Source organism: Rhea americana, unplaced genomic scaffold (genome assembly GCF_003343005.1).
Source record: "Rhea americana isolate MKP2758 unplaced genomic scaffold, rheAme1 scaffold_0, whole genome shotgun sequence".
In the NCBI taxonomy this organism is placed as follows: domain Eukaryota; kingdom Metazoa; phylum Chordata; class Aves; order Rheiformes; family Rheidae; genus Rhea; species Rhea americana.
In genome coordinates, this window is record NW_028185037.1 from 1,584,380 (window position 1) to 1,601,198 (window position 16,819).

The following is a 16,819-nucleotide window of genomic DNA, read 5'->3' on the forward strand; positions in this document are numbered from 1 at the left end:
GTTTCTCTGGATCATACTTAGTCCCTGGTAAGGAAGAATACATAAAGCACTCATATTTTTTGTGGCCAAGTAGACAAAAGACAAAGATTTGGCCCTCAGGCATGCTAGAAGGAGCTGAATYATCAGCCTCAGCAAACAGTGGAACTGGTACTAAGAATGTAAATGTTTATCACTCCTATATGTTACTATAAGAAACATAAATTGCGAGCTTAACTTCTAGAACGTCAGGAAACTGCATAGTTTAGGARCATGGATTCATCAATGGAAAGGTAAGAGGCAACCCCACATTTTTGTGAGAGCTGCCTGATCAGCTCCAAAAGTGGGGGAAGACCCGTGAGGCACGCATTCATAAGAYGCCACCCGAAATGCCAGCTGGTTCAATAAGTGCCTGTGCTGCAGAATTAAGACGCAGAAAGAGAGAATGGGATTAAAGTCTTTCTAACTCACCAGAAACAACAAAATGTCACATCGAAACTTCTCTGAAACACCAAGCATAGGTCAAAGGATATCAGCACAAACTACCAGCTTTTCTAGACCTTTCTACAGASAGTAAGTTAAACACCAGCTTTTGCAATATATAAATATTAAGTTATTCTCCTTAACCCACTCAAGTGGCTCTTAAATTTAAGGTAGTAACAAATTCTTCACAGGRAAGTGCTGTCTTCTCCCTCCTCAAAATCTTCTGTGATTTCATGTGTGAATGAAAGTATCCGTTACACAGGTTTCCTCTCTCTCTGTGATATAGACAGGGCAAAAGTTGTACTTGATCAGGAAGGAGAAGACTCGATGTTCTGTCAAGTCACTGAGAGAGATTTGTAAAGATATTGTTACAGACTATTTTTGTTTATATTACACAGAAAGTGTTGGTGTGTTTTCATTACTAAGCTCCTCATGTTCCTTTCCTCTGGACCAGTTAGTTACGTGCTCCTAGATGCCCTATGCTAGAGGCATCAATAATTTTCTCAGGATGCCCATGTTCTTTCCCTGATTTTTGCCAGGGTTATCATCCACAAACAAGGAACTGAGCTAATYTGATTTCTCTCATAAGATAAATTCTTGCCAAGTAGAGTAAGACAAGCATTTCGAAGAGTTAGTCCCAAGCCCAAGAGGTCTGGGCTTTTCTTTAAGAGTTGCAAAATCTACCTAACAAAGCTGATGCACTTAAGAGGAGTTATACAGAAAACACAAGGGGATTTTTTAATTAACATTTACAACCTCAAATAGCCCCCAGCAACCAACTTACTACATTTTTTTCAATGGAGAAATTAAACCACAGATATCACATTCCCCTTAACTAAGAAATGCTTCCTTTGTTTTTCCTGGGCTCATTCAAAACCAGCAGCAGTCTCACTCCAAAGGCTGCCCGAGAGAAGTTGCATTTAAGAGTCACACTTCTTCCAGGAATTTCCCACTGAACGATGAGAACAGACACATTTCCACAGTTTTTCTGGACGTAATAGACTTCCATCACAGASAGTGTTTCACTAACTACCTGCCACCACCCTGTAAGAGCAGCGTAACTGGATTCAAACCTTGAGCAAGGGCACAAGAATGGGAACAGGATTTATTGTGCCTTCCTTGAGGAGTTCAGCACAATCTGGTCAGTAGCTAGCAGCATTTAGGAATATTTCCCTGCTAGGTAAARTAATATCACACTTTCTTGGACTGCAATACAAGAATCGCTCCACTCCTAATTCAGCAAGAGCATAGCAAATCTGTTGTCTCAGTTTCTGCAACATTAAGTTTGTCATCCCAGTGAATCAGCTGGGAAAACAAGAGTACTGATCCTTGCACATCTCACCAGTCAGATTTAGCAAATGAGTATCATTGTGCCAATCAAGCTCAAAAATTAACAGGCCAGCCATGATTGTTCAATACATTTAATTATTATTTAATGTTTTCAAAAAAAGTTCAGAGTACAGATTGCAAAAAGGAAACAGAAAGAAAAGACCCTTTCAGAAAGTATATTTATTTCTCCTTGCCTTATTAATGCATCTGATTCCATAACTCTTTAGTACAAAATCTGCAAGCACTTTCTAAAGTAGAAGGAAGMACCCAGGACTCCCCTTTCCCTGCCAAAGAAGGATGCTCATTAGCAAGCTASAGTTAAGCTCCCTGTTTTCTTTTCTCTCTCTAACTCAGTAAATCTTGCACGCATGGGAAGGTCAAAGAATGGTCCCACTCCAACCTTGCCTGTAGCCTCATTTTTAGGGTATTCTCCTAGAAGGTGAAGCTTTCAAGACCATGTAAAACCTACAAGTGCCATCTCTCACTTTTTCAAAGGAACTTCTAATCACTGTGGTACTAAGCAAAAAGTGGGATCCACCACTGCTCCTTAACCACCGCCAACTTAAAAGGCTTTTAACTTTTCTAACCAGGCTCCTAGCTTTCCAGAGTACAAGCCTACGTTTAGGAACCACAGGAACTCTGTGGTCCACAATGAAGATAAAGGGAAAAGGCAGTAATGTAAAAAACATCAGTKTTTTAGATTCAGGTGGAGTGGACAGTAGGCACCCAGGTAAGTCACTACCCGGGTCCATATACAGAAGGAAGCATGTGGTCTGAATATAGCCCACAGAGGAGAGATTTTTTTTCCTGAAAACGCCTAGCAAAAGAAAAGGCAGTTGGAAATGCTGAGAAACTGGGGATATGTTGATAATGAAAATCTTCAGACTATGAACAGAACATATAAACAGAAGTTTAAAGAATTCAAAAAAATAGGGGAGAAATTTTAGTGGCATATATAACAAAAAGAGAAAGTGAAGACAAGAAGTAAGTCTTCTCCAACTCAATGAGTGCTGTTAGAGAATGAAATGCTCAGCAAAATGCTTTGCTTGGTAGTGAGACAGCATCCTAAGAAGATGTACTTAACAATAAATAACAGCTACTTTAAGGATGTTTCTGTTTATTGTATGATCCATTTGTCTGTAGTCAGCTACTGTCTTTGATTCCAGAGGAAGATCATAGGTATCTTAMTCTTTTATGGTGTTCCTGTACTAAACAACATCTGATCTGGAACAACATAACTCCCATTACCACCATTAACATCATTACAGCAAAAAGTATCTTAATATTCTGAGCAAGAGAAAGCATTAAAAAACCTCAGTTCAGAACACAGATCAGCAATCAACATAACTGAAAGCAGGGGCAGAGGCAACAAAAATAAGATAAACAAAGCTAGAGCAACTCTTTTGCTCCAGTGTGGCAAAGTTTTCCCAAAATCCCAGTTGAAAACACAGACAAAGGGACACAGACAGTTCACAAGAGTCATGGTTATGGGAAATGAGGAAAGAAAACAATAGATTCAAGATAACAACCACTTAATTGCTAAAGAGCTGCTAAATCTGTGAGTATCCATCAGTTTCCTAACCATGTACCATTTGATTTTCCTCCAAGGAATGTAGGAAACCTTGAAATCATACAGTGTTTTTTGATGGTATTAGAACAGACTGAAAAGCCCCAGGGTAACAAACTCACTTGATGCAGAGTGATGTCTGATACATTTAATAGCATCTGAAAGAAAGTTTACTGTGACAGCTGTAGAATAGGATGGCTGGAAGGTCAGGTGGACTTGCAAAATGAGGAGGAGATTTCTGCCTAAAAATAAAGTTACACGGTTCTTCCACCACTTAGAAAGATAAAGCAATAAAAACTCTTCTTAATCTTAAAAAGTGAAGCAGGAAAGCAGACGTTTCTCGAAGATTGCTCGTCCAGAGTTGTGAAGATTTCTTATCTGGGAGGATGTTTCATTTACAAATGAGTTAAAATATTTGGGCTCTGTGAACACATACAGTCAAAGTTATGACTTATGTTACAGAGTTCCTAACACTATTTTTTTCATATCTAAAGCTAAAGAAAGGAAGAATACAACAAATTATGAATACAAGAATTTGAATACAATACGAAGTCTAACCATACATGGACCAATAAGCCTAAAACTCCAAAGAAAACACCAAATCTAGAAGCTGTTCTACATTTACCAACTTTGAAGGAACTATCTGGATTTACTACAACTCAAGATCTGTCCTGAAATCTTTGAAAAGATATGTAAAATGTAGGTACCGATATCAACTTATACRGACACAATAAGAGTCAAATGTTTAAAAGAACTAAGAATTAGAAGAGGGAAAGTCCAAAAATGCTCAAATACATGGCAAATGTGGCTCCTCATTTGARAAAAGATAGTTTACACCCTATTTATACTTCGTATGGTGGAAGTACTATAGCTTAACACTGAAAGAAAAGAATAAAAGCAATTGTGCTCAACTCTTTCATCTGCAAGCCTCAGAATATTAATAGGATACCTTGATAAAATCTTACTCTGTAGCTGTTGCTAAAATGGATGATAGTAAGCCTGAAGAATCACACCATAACCCATGTGCAAAGTTCTGTATCAGCAAAAGCTACAGAAAGAACCAGTCTGCAACTTCAATAAGAAGCAGTAACGGCCAAAATAGAAAAAAAATAAAAAGGGAGATTACCACATAACAATGCTTAGACCACATAGCAGCTGAAATTATTCTTAATGAGCATTCAAAATACAAACAGTTCTCARAAGGGAGTACATTATCGTTTCAGATCAGAGGCAAAAGACAGGAATTCAGTGGGAATTTTAGATGAGAATAACTGAATAGAACAGAAACATTCAATGAAAGACAGACAGTTAAKAAACAATAACACAGAAGTACACAATGATGTTCATATTACAACGGATGCCAAAGTAYATAGCTGATGCCAGCTGCTGGCCTTAAAAGACAACTGGGGGAAAGGGGGATGATTTTAGATGATTAAATCAAAATACAAGAGATTAAGGATGCAATCATTTTCTCTGGTATTTTGATGCTCAACTTCAGGTGACATTTCCCTCAAGTCTATAATTATTCTTCAAGTGTAAAAAACAAGAGAGAGGTTGCACTCAGACACAGAAGGAATTGGTTTATGAAAAAACAGATATATTCACACACTCATTCTAAGACCAAAAAGTAGTGAGCTCTCAATTTAGAGAACATTTCTTAGTTGTAAAAGGCCTTGGGATAGACATGTATCTTGTGTCTTTTCATGAAATTCACATTTAGTTTAGATATAAACTCTCAAAACTGCCTATTATTCCTTCAGCCTTTCCTACCGGAGAAAAAAAACCTCTGTTTTGCTGGGACAATGTAAGTGCAGAAAACTTCTCTCACAACTTCTTTTATATTTTCTTGTCTGAAAAGATGAATTAGGCTATAAAAAAAATGAAATGACTAAAGGAGAGAAACAAATTCAGGGGCACAAAGGAGAAAATTAGCACATATGGTCCAATACTGAAACACCTATTACCCTAAACTAAGTTTCTTTTTTAAAACATCTTCAACAAGACATTTTATGTCCTGGATTTACACTTAWATTATTCCTGCAATCCTGATGCCAAATATTTTTTTTCTAAATTCTTATTAAAAGACTAACAGATCACATTTAGCCAAAGAATAAAATCTTCCCTCATACCTGGATAAAGCTAAAAATAGAAGGTACAATCTTCTGAGTAACCGACCAATGTGACATATGCTCCTAAAGTTGATAGGCGGAAGCTGTAAGGGAAGCAAATTAAGCTGCTTTAACAACCGTCAGTACAGGGCTGTCACTGTCACAAGTCAGCCCGAAACCCCTGTGAAATTATGAGAGCCAAAAACAGTCACCAAGTATCCGGCACACGAAGGCACGTCTCGGAGCTCCTCCAAGCAGCCTTCCAGCAAAAGGCTGTTCAGTCCTCCACAGCACATGGATGCTTTACGGTGCTCCAAATAACAGTGAACACAGAAAACCCGAAGGATGTTTTTTTTCGCCAAAATGAAGTACCAAAACAGGTAACCTGAGTTACTAATTGGGTAATGAATAGCAACAGACCAAATTTTCTGGTGATGTGACCCTTATGGCCCTACTAAAAGTTAAGTGAGCTGATAATCTCACCTGTACACACCATAAACCACTCAAATTATAAACTCTTAAATTCTTAGCTTTCAAATATATAGCATGAACAACATTCCTCTAGAGCCACACACCTAGAAAGCATACCGAATCAAAATGAAAATTTTGTTTGTAAGTTAAAAGTTATGCATATTATTAAATGTTCTGAAGAAAAAGACACCCAAAAAAGCAAAGCCAAATTTTTCAGAAGTATTCTGTCACTTCAGCTACTTTGCTCCACACACTTACATCCTCAWCTTACAGATATAGTTAGCACCACAACTCCAAATTAAGTTAATGGATATACTGCCAAATATGAGATACTCGAGAGGTTTTATTTAATAAAATTTACAGCTTAAATTGTACAGATTATCACTGTTTTCAGAACATCTGCATCACTTAATTAGTTTTTTCTTGAGGTCTTTCTTTTCAGTCACCAGAAAAAGTAAAAATACTCAAAAAGGTCACAGCATCAAGAATTTCTCATTATATTTGACAAAAAAAAAANAAAAGGATGTTACGATGCACACACTTCCTTACTCATATTAAGGGAGGGAAAGGATACTCATTTCAATGTGCTATAGTACTTCTTATGTCGTCTATGATTTTTTCATGTTCAGCAGGACATAATACTGGCATTCAAATATCAGACTGCATTCAAGATAAAAACACAAATAAAATTGCCACAACTCAGTGGAAACGTACAACTGGGGCCACCATGCCACAGTGGACTGCACAGCAGACAGTATAACATACAAACAAAAGAAAGCTTYAAAAGTTTAAATGGAAAGAATGAACGAACAGAATGCAATGGGACAAATATATTTTTACTCAAACAGCTTGACAGAAACCTGGGTTTTAGCTAATTTTAAGAAATAAGTGCACAAAACCAGACCTCATTCTGATGTTGAGGACCACTCCAAGACCATTTCTTAACCAAAGCTACTCCCCAACACAGAATACGTTCAACCATGCAGCAGACATTTGTCTACTCTGATCGCTATGGCTACTATGCATGGATAGGTTCTGGTTCTGGATTTAATTGTAAATTAATTTTAATTGCCATTTAAGAGACAAGAGTCATCAAATAGTTTGCTGGACAAAAGAAGTCAGTCATTGCAGATGACTTCTATCATTTTAATAATCTTTTTATATTTCAGTAGCATCCAGCAAATCCAGCTAAGACTAAGGTCCACAGTGGTACCCACTTCACAAATACACTAAGACAAGCAAGCATGTCATTAGGACTTTGCAACTATTTATAGACAAAACAGAAAAATGATTGGAGGCGAAGAGACCAAGAACCTCCAAGATATTCTATGAAAGACATTCYAGTTAGCATGACTATGATCAACTCCTTTCTGCTGACACTAACAAGAGGTGCCAATTAAAGGCTTGCTGCAGTGAGGCAAACAGCAGTATCACAGAAAGCCAGTGGAAATCAAAGTGAAAAAAAAAAACAAAAATAAAATAAACTCCAAAGAACACACTATGAATAAACATGCTAATTGTATAGAAAGGATGATGACAAATGCTGACACCAATGAGTCTGGCTAAGACAATTCCTAATTTTTTAAGTCATGCAATTCTATTTTCAAAAGTGATTATTTAAAGATGCATTCAWTTTTTTTATAGAGGCTAGAAAATAGTTCTAAATGTAAACAATTACTGCATCTGGTATGCTGCTAATAAAAATCTGAAAACATCTGTTCTCGATTTATTTTTGTTCACACACTATCACAGCTGGCACATTTCTGTCCAAAATTCTTATGCAGTGACAACAAAGATTCATCGCACAGGTGATCTGTGAAATGGCTTACACTGAGCTGCTATAGGTTAGCAAATCTTAGATAAATATGGACTTCTCTGTAGACAAAATGTAAGAATGGAAGAAGAGAATAGGTGCAGGGAAGCCCAGATGTATAAAATTTTCATGCAAAAGCACACCAGTGCGTAACGTAAAGTTCCTTTTGGACACTTATTTCTCAAACATACACCTTGTTATTTCCAGCTACAGTACCCTATAGTCCTTTGCTTTTCCAATGGGAAAGAGACGATCACATTGCTCAAAATCAAAAAGTAAAACCAGAACAAACAGCAATTTTTTTAATATGTTTGGATGAATCTCTACTCTAAGCAGAAGGCTGAAAAACAGGACATATTTCTCTGAAGTAGCCAAGAAGTGACAGCATAAACTTGAGCAGATGTTCGTAGTGAAATCAAGAGTCTAAACATCTTTCAGAGGACTGCTTATTTCTCAGTACACAAAAAAAGAAACCATTTCCAGAAAAAGTAGTTGTATTAGCAATTTTTATGTTGAAATCTCATTCATGTGCTCAAATCAAAATATTGAATTGAGTACAATAACACTGGACTAATGGTATTACATATTACATACTGCATTTTCTGTTTAGTAAGATTCTTACATAGGGAATTGCCTATAAAGCTAAAGTAAAATATAATACAGATTTCAGGTGTGTCTGTATTAGCCACTACCCTGACCAACATTCTGTCATAAGACTTTTCAAAAAGTTTGAAGTCATCAATTTCCAGAACCAGGTGTTTCTCAGATTCTCCTCAGGAAATCTACAGAAATGAAGAGAAAGGAGAAAGGAGAACAGAGAACGGAGAGCGAGACGAGAGAGAAATACATCACATTTTAGATAATGTTGTTAATACAAATAACTGTCCAAGCAAAAATAAATGCCTCATATATTCCTGCAGAGATACCACACAGCATACACACAAAAATACCAACAGCAGCTTTAGAATAAATGAAAGAAGTAAAACTGCCAAAATATATCAACAGCTACAACAAAGACAGCTTTCCAAAACAGCAAAAATATTTATGAGAAGGAAGCTAGTTTAACGAAGTATGAAGCAATCTCTTCTCAACACAATTATTGTTTCACAATTGTTGTGAAATGGAGATTCATCCTTTAAAATCCTCACAGGTTCTTTTTTCTAGGTGCCAAACTATGCATGGTGCCATTTGTTTCATCCAGATGCTTAACAGGGTCTTGAATGTGACAATACAAAAGCAGATGCTGTACTTGAGTGTCATGTCAAGGGAAGATAGCGACTTTGGCAAACTTAAGCTGACTAGGTTTGTATATTTATATGTCATTTTCTGGAACATGTCCTACAGCATCTGCAGCACTCATAAGGACAGAATATGATCAGTCCTCTCTCTGCAAGTGTATGTTAAAACACCTCTCTGTCTTTGCACCGACAGGAATCCGACATTACACCTGACCAATGCCATCACCAAGATGACATTAGGCCATGAAAGTAAAGGAGGAGACAAAATAACCACAAGTTTCTCCCTTGGCCTTAAACACTGCCATGCAGCTCTGCCGGCACAAGGCCAAGGCTCCAAGGGAAGTTTCCAAACTGTTGCCGTCTCTGATAAAGCCCACTCACACGTGGGCACACGGCACCAGGGGCATGACCGGATGCCTGCCCAAGCAGCAGGAGCTGCCAGGCCATCTCTGGAGCACCCCGGCCATGAGCCCAGTAGAGCCCACAGCTCTACTTCAGCCCCCAAACTGCTCACCCTATYAATCCTTCCTGCTACGGCACATGACACCCAGAGACTATTTCTGGGTCTGCTGGAATAGTCATGCCTAAAACACCAATTTTTCAAAGGAAATATAAAGTAGTCTGAAACATATCAAAAAGTGAAGCTAACTCCTCTTTAAATAGCTATTAGGACAATGTTATCAAACTGGGCCAGGCTCCCAATGGGAGTGCATTAAGACACCTCTGGCTTCTATCCCACCTGTTAAGCATCCCTCTACAAGCACAGCTGTGGTAATGCCACCTTTAAGTGTTTCTAGTCACAAGAGCAATCACTTAGGAGACAAAAGCTTGCAGAATCAACCCACTCAGCRTACTTTACTATGATTTAGCCACTAATGAACGGTGATTTTCAAAATCACTTATTTCTACATGTGATACACTGCATAAAATTCAGAGGGCTTTATCCACAGCATGAGTAAGGCAGTGCTGTAACATTTGGCGTTACCAGTGTGAAGATACAACGCACCTCTGCCTCTTTCAGGGAATCCAGATGATGTAAATGTCAGTGTCTTCATGAACTAAAATGCAATTCCAAATTTTAATGATAGTGGAAGATCAAATACATAAATTGTGGTTTTGATTTTATCACKCACACTAGTTTGCAAGCAGGGGCATCTGATCAGAGTAGCATTCACATAAAATTACAACTGCTCCTTGTCTTCCTCTTCAGGATTCACTTTTGCCTGCACTTCTCTGATTTTCATACTCAGGTCACTCCTCAGAATGCTCTTCTTCAAAAATATTTAGAAGATAGGCCAGGACATACACAATGCTTTGGGCAATAAATAATATATTACTTCCACTCTCTGACAAGAGCAACTTTCCAGTTAGCTACTGGTACAGATCTGCTAGCAATGCTAACCCTGCACTCCTTACCCCATGTTTACCACAGCCCCACTTGCAGAGTACAAAGATAYGAACATCTGGAGGGCAGGCAAGGTCAGCAAGAAGCCTGCATTTCTTAAGTTTCYGTTCCCATTTAATTCTTAGATGAAGGCCTTCTACTACAAGACAGTCACTTTCTGCTTCCAGGAGAGCAGCTGAGCTTGCACAGACTACGATCCGCAGTTGCAGTGAYGCTTGCAAGTTAGCAGTCCAGCTGTACCTCACCACAGATGAAAATGTTTTCCAGGAATAAGGCTGGTATTAGCTGACTTCATCTGTCTTATGCCCTTTGTTTGTAGGGACAGGAGATTTTAGGCAGCTCATTTCATTTTGATAAATCTGGGAGGTTATATTAGGCAGATGCCCACTCAAGTTATTATTATTTATCCAGGGTGCATCTGTTTTACATGCAGTTCACACACCCATAAACTCACAACAGTTATTTTTATATAACATTCTTCAAAAGAACTTTCCCATGCTCCCATTCTTGTTTSCATGCTATTTTATTGGGTGTTCTGGATTTTCAGAAAATAGGCTTCTGATTAYATTTAATTTTAATACCAATGCACTGAGAAAAGTAGAAACAGAAAAGTACCTTGTCTCCCAGCACTRGATTGAGGAAAAGCTAAAGGAGGTAAAGTAGCATGTGAAAGGAAAAAKTAATTAGAAAATGAAATGCCCATTTGAATATTACTCCCCACAAAGGTAAGTGCTCTGACTTTGGTAAGCCCTAGAGACATGATAGGGGGTCTGACAAAAGTCTAGTATATATCGCATTGATAGAGGACTACACCACAATCATGAGAAAATGACACTGGTTTAAAAAATAAATGAGTATACTAACGTCAAATATACTTCACAGACACACAGACCATAGACTAAATAGTTTTTAATTCTTGGATTATCTCCTGACTTAACTTCAAGGTCAGCAAAACAGGATTCACTTTGTATGATTTTTTGATCCTTCTACTTTAAATAAAACTTGCCATATGATCTGGATCCAAGAATACGTACGATACATCACTAGTGATAACAATAGCTCCTCCTTACACCCATCAAAGAGCTTAAAATAGGCATCAACTTCTTTCAATCTAGAAGCTTAAGCTATAAAGCAATCTTCACAAAAGATACAAGCCCAAATAACAYCAAATGAGAGAACATGGGGTGAAAAAAAAACTATCAGCATTTTCTTTGTACTGAGTTCTGAGACTAAAGCAAGCATAAAGTCAAGCTCACTTAAAAATACAATATTGATACAAATGCTTCTGTGTCAGTAGCATTAGTTGGTACCAATATTTTGGGCCAAAAAAAAATCAGACTGACTTTGAGTAGAGAGAGGACTGCTAACAGAAGAAACATCACCRGGAAATATCTTTCCCTCTAGGGAAAAAGACTTGCTTAAACATATTTTCAGCTCACCGACAGCCACACRTAATCACAGAAAAATAACTGTATTATTGTGACTGCGTATCTTTTTCCMATGAAACAACACAATTCACTGTCTCAGTGAAATTTAGATGCAAGGCTGAAGACACTATTTTCACCTCCTATGAGTGTAGCAAACTCTAAGAGATGTTTGGCCAGTTTGCATATGCTGCCCCCGCACTCTAAATTTCTTCCAGCCTGACTACCTTCTCCTCTATCATCACCAGATTTGCTAGAACAACCCAGACCCAAACCCAAATATCAACAGCCCCAGCTCATCCAGCCTTAAACTTGTTACTGCAGGAAGCGTGACTCATGCCAAGTTCCTTGCAGCACTACAACCTCTCAGTTTTCTGGAAATGTTCACCCCCCTGCCAGTTCAAACCAGAGGTACCCAGGGGTTCAGGAGCAGTCCAAAATCAGACAGCAATCCAAAAGCCCTAACTGAGCTACCCATACTGAATGTGCTGTACTCAAGTATACTTATTCTTTTTGATAATCATGGTTGTGCTGTACCCCAGACCACACTGCAGCGCAAGGTATCTGGCAAGTCTGTCTCCCATGTATCAGCTGACTTGGGTAGCACCGCTTGCAAGGGAAAAGCACATCTCTCCTCATTTGGTAACTCTGAAGAGTGGACAAAGACAGATTTGTGTTCACTACCACTCTTTCTGCAAGTCTTCTCTTCAGGTATAATAGGCAAGCCCAAAATAAAGCATGAATCAGAGCCTCTAACTGAAGTAGTAAATGCACATTAAAATCAATGAAGGTGWTTTTCATAGCCTATGGACTATGGCACAAGAAAGTTTGGATCAGTTGTGGCTTAAGTTCATCTAGGTCACGGCTACTGTGGTTTTGCCCTCCAAATTGCCACTCACTTGCACCAGAACTTTGCTCTTATGGCCATGCAGGAAATTAGTTCTGAGAAACAATCCAGTGAAAAGCGTTCTTTGTTTGCAGAAATTAATCACGAGCATTAGCACCAGTAAGTTAGTGCCGAAGGAGACAAGGAGGATGAACTATCTGGATGAGGGTTAGACAACGGCAGTCTCAAATTAGGTGAGGTCACACTGGCACAGAGATGCATCCTAAAAAGAAGACAACTCTGCTCTTAGTGACCCCTCAGCTGCCCCAGTGAGAACCTCTGTCAAAGTGGCAGGGCGAGTGGCCTGGGTACTAAGTAACCTCTGCAGCAGCTGCATCCAAATCTGACAAGGGCTATAATTCAGAGCCTAGCACAGAATATTCCCAACATCCTCCAGAGATTCCTTGCCTAAGAGCTGTTTCAAGACAACCAAACAAAACAAGTAATTAGAATCAAGTTCTCTGTCTTCCTTATGGGGTATCTCACAACACATCACTGAGGGAGAAATTGGCTTCTCTGTGTATTTTTTGCCTCACTATTATCTGAGATTAGTAATGTACTCTTCTGCTTTATCTAGCTGTCATAATAGAAAATACTAATAGCCCACCACAGTATATGATCAATTTCAAAGAAATATGCATCTTACAATTCTTTTTACATCCAAAGCAATACAGAATCTCCACAACCAAAAACTCCAAGAAGTGTTTTTGCATCTACCATGGAAGAATACCCAAGTTTTGTGTAAGAGAGCACTACACACAAGAGGACCAGAATTTAAGTCCCGTGATTCTGAACAACAGAAATCAACAGGATCAGAAGTGCTCATCTCAAAATTTGAGGAGAGTAAAAGGGAAAATTGTTTCTGATAAATCCAATTTATGTTTTGGTCTTCAACAGTCACAAACTAAAAAAAAAAAAAAAAAAAAAAAAAAAAAAAAAAAAAGAAAAGTGGCTGCTCTCCCACCTGACTCTACTAGCTCAGGTTTCATTTTAAGACCTCAGAAAAGCACATTTCTTTCTCAAATGTCTGTTGTCACATGCATAATATTCCAAGACCATTTTGTAGGGCTTCTTGAAACACAGTTACTTTAGACTCACTTGTCTTACCTGACTTGAAAGTCAAGTGCCTTCTCTGAAACAACTAACACAAAAATTAAAGATACARGATACCAATGTATGTGGAACCGATGAAAACTAGAAGAACTGGGAYGGGGAGAACAGTGTTCTCAGCCCTTTCGTACACAGCATTCTATCAGGAAACTTACTACTGCTAATTTTCAGTAAAGGATCAGACACCACAACCAGTAACTGCAAAAGAAAATACAGTAAATCAAACACACTTTTGTCAAAATATATGAACTTAATTTTTTGCAGATGTGTTTTAATCTGAATGCCTGTTCATTAAATACTTCTACTTCCTTCTTTGGCAGCAACAGTACCAATGAAGTTTTCACTTTTTTTTCCTCACAACCACTGTGGATAAAATTCTTCAAACAGACATACATTAATTAGATTTGGAAGTCTTTGAAAAAATATTTGTGTTAATAATGCCAGAATAGAAATAAGGAATCCAGATGAGCTGGGTGTCTCAATGGTTTGCATTAGGAAAAAAAAGGGGGGGGGGATCTTTAGTCCTTTCTCTCCATCTCAAAAAAAAAAGTCAGCTGAGATCAAGGCAGCCAAAGTGTCATTTATAAAACTACAGGCTAATAACGCTAACATTTTTCTCGAGCCAACACATGACTTTTTTCTTCTATTGTAAAACTAAAACAAAAAAAAGAACAGCACATTCTCCACTGATTGTCAGAAATACTGACTTAAGTAATTGGCATTTAGTAGGTTACAAATCAGAGTTGTATTTCACTATGCCATCACAGTGAGAATAAGGGACTTAGAATAAAACGAAAAAAAGAATTTACATTTATTTCAGTGTTTTGAGATTATCGCAGGCATTTGGCAACAAAAATGTGAAAAATTACTGCAATGAAGTTTTTGACAGATAATATATCCTGTCGGGGCAGAACAGAAAGAACTATAGAGCTTCAAGATTGTAATCGTTTCATATATTTCTATGTACAAAGTGCTTTTTAAAGCGAAATATTTCTCCCCTGCAGCTGCTATCTCTTAGATGTACTGCAATCCTTCATCTTCATCCTCCCGTAACTACAAAGGAAGGAAAATATTACAAGAGAAAGTTTTCAATCCTAAAATAAGAAAGTTTTATGTATGATAGCAGGAATAAATAAATGAATCCAATGTACATTATGAGTTTGTGCAATTATATAAACAATAAGAGACTGTGGAAGTTGATTCTTTTCCCGACTTGGCATTGCATACATGCAGCATTTGCAAAACCATATTATAAAACAAATAAGAATTTGTATGAGCTTTCACTGACAGATGTCTCCCTACAAGGGTCAGTGCCAGGTTGTTCTTCCTCAACCCAGATTTGCAATCTGTTCTTATCTGATTTAGTATCTTATTGTTCTGCTGTTCAAAAGAATTATATATATTTTAAAYGTCAAGAAACAAGATTTGGTAAGACAAAGGCTTAGTATGAATCTGCAAAGCTGCACTGGCTCCGATCCAAGTGTATCTGTACAGGCTTCACCAAAAAGACTAAAGTTTGGGTACAGTAATGCTGAATGCAAAATACAGCTCACAGATACTAGCTAAGCTAGAGTGGTTACATCTGAAGAAATGAGTCAAAACTTGCAAGGAAACAAGAGACTTAAGAAATTACTGGGATATGGCAAGTTTCATTTGTTTTTGTAGGGTTTCTTTGGGGAAAGAAGCAGGTTTTATTCAAGGTAAGAATCTAACAGAAGGAATATCAGATAAGATTGAAAWGTGCTTTTTTAAGGAATGACAGTAGTTAAGCATGGGAAGGCCTTTGTCCTTGCAGAAAAACCACCAAAGCAAARTCAAGGCCAACCTTTGTCATCCTAGCTTAAAATTTAGGAACCTCTCACAGCTAAAATAGACACATTCTTGACAAAGATGTAAGCAATCCTTCCATCCTCACACATGGAATCTGTTTTACAGTCATGTCAAGGTTACTTTATAAGAAAAAACACACACCTACTCCCCTTCCACAGAGATTAAAACACTCTTACAGTGTTTTAATATAAAAAGGCAAGCAGATTTGGACCAATTTCCAGAAACAGTAAAAATTCATCCCCTTTTGAACTGAGTGAAAACCACAGAGAAACAAAACTTTGAAAAACACGGCCTACCAAACAAGAAAGACGTGGACCTGGTTTCAAGTGCTGACCACGCGCCACCCCTACTGAGTAGGCATTCTGGGTGCTTGCTCCGCAATTCGGAAGGTCAGGTCCCAAGAATTCCAGAGTTTGAAGGAAGAAACAAATAATAAACAAAAACCCAGTGGTTATATTTTGAACTTTCCCTCCAGTATGTCTCAAAGTAACTTGTAACTTGTGAAAGACACAACCACCAGATACACAGATACTTTCCTCAATTCAAAGGGCTCCTCATTAGCGAATGCTTTCCTAGAAAAACGTGATTCGCCTTGCAGRACTCGTATTATTTTTTAATATATATTTCATTTTTCCATCTCTTGTACGTTTCACATGTATGTGTATATACACACACCATATAAACTGTCTTTCTCTTGAATACTTCTCTAATTCGCATAATCTGAAAAAAGTAGCCTTTGAAGAAGTAATAAAACTCCTGTCAAAACAAATCTGATCTATACTAGCTACAAGAATTTCCTACTGAGAAGCACAAAACCGCATTACATGCTGGGATTTCTTCACTACGAAGTGTGCCATAAAATGTAACGAATACTTGATTTATTCATCCGATCTTGCTTCCGCTGGCTTTCGGCGGCACTGCTATCCCAGTAACACCGCTTACTTTTAACCACTCCGAGACTGCCTCAACATGCACCACCTTAAGCTGACCGTGAGCGTTACGGCCCACTACAATCTACCGCCGATCCCCCCTCCCTCCACCCCGACTGCCGTTAAAAAGAGCGAGGCGGGACGCATGTGCTCGGCGCCACACGCGCGGGCCCGCGCAGCGGCGAGGCGGCCGCTTCCCTCCCCACCCCCGTCAGACAAGCTGGGCCCGGACTAGCGCTCCCGCCTCGGC

At 38.3% G+C, this 16,819-nt stretch overlaps 1 protein-coding gene across 3 annotated transcripts in view; it reads right to left on the reverse strand.

Moving 5' to 3' along the window:
* Positions 1–16,159, reverse strand: part of CPQ (carboxypeptidase Q) — a 160,118-nt gene extending 143,959 nt beyond the window's left edge. Inside the window, exons 1-2 of one of the 3 annotated variants that reach the window (XM_085303062.1) lie at positions 15,937–16,159; positions 14,110–14,187 (exon numbers count right to left, since the gene is read on the reverse strand). The gene's annotated coding sequence lies outside the window, so the exon portion shown is untranslated. Of the gene's footprint in view, positions 1–5,484; positions 5,504–14,109; positions 14,188–15,936 lie in introns of those variants that run through there. The other 2 variants (XM_085302892.1, XM_085302976.1) reach the window with 2 other exon arrangements.
* Positions 16,160–16,819: the final 660 nt, after the last annotated feature.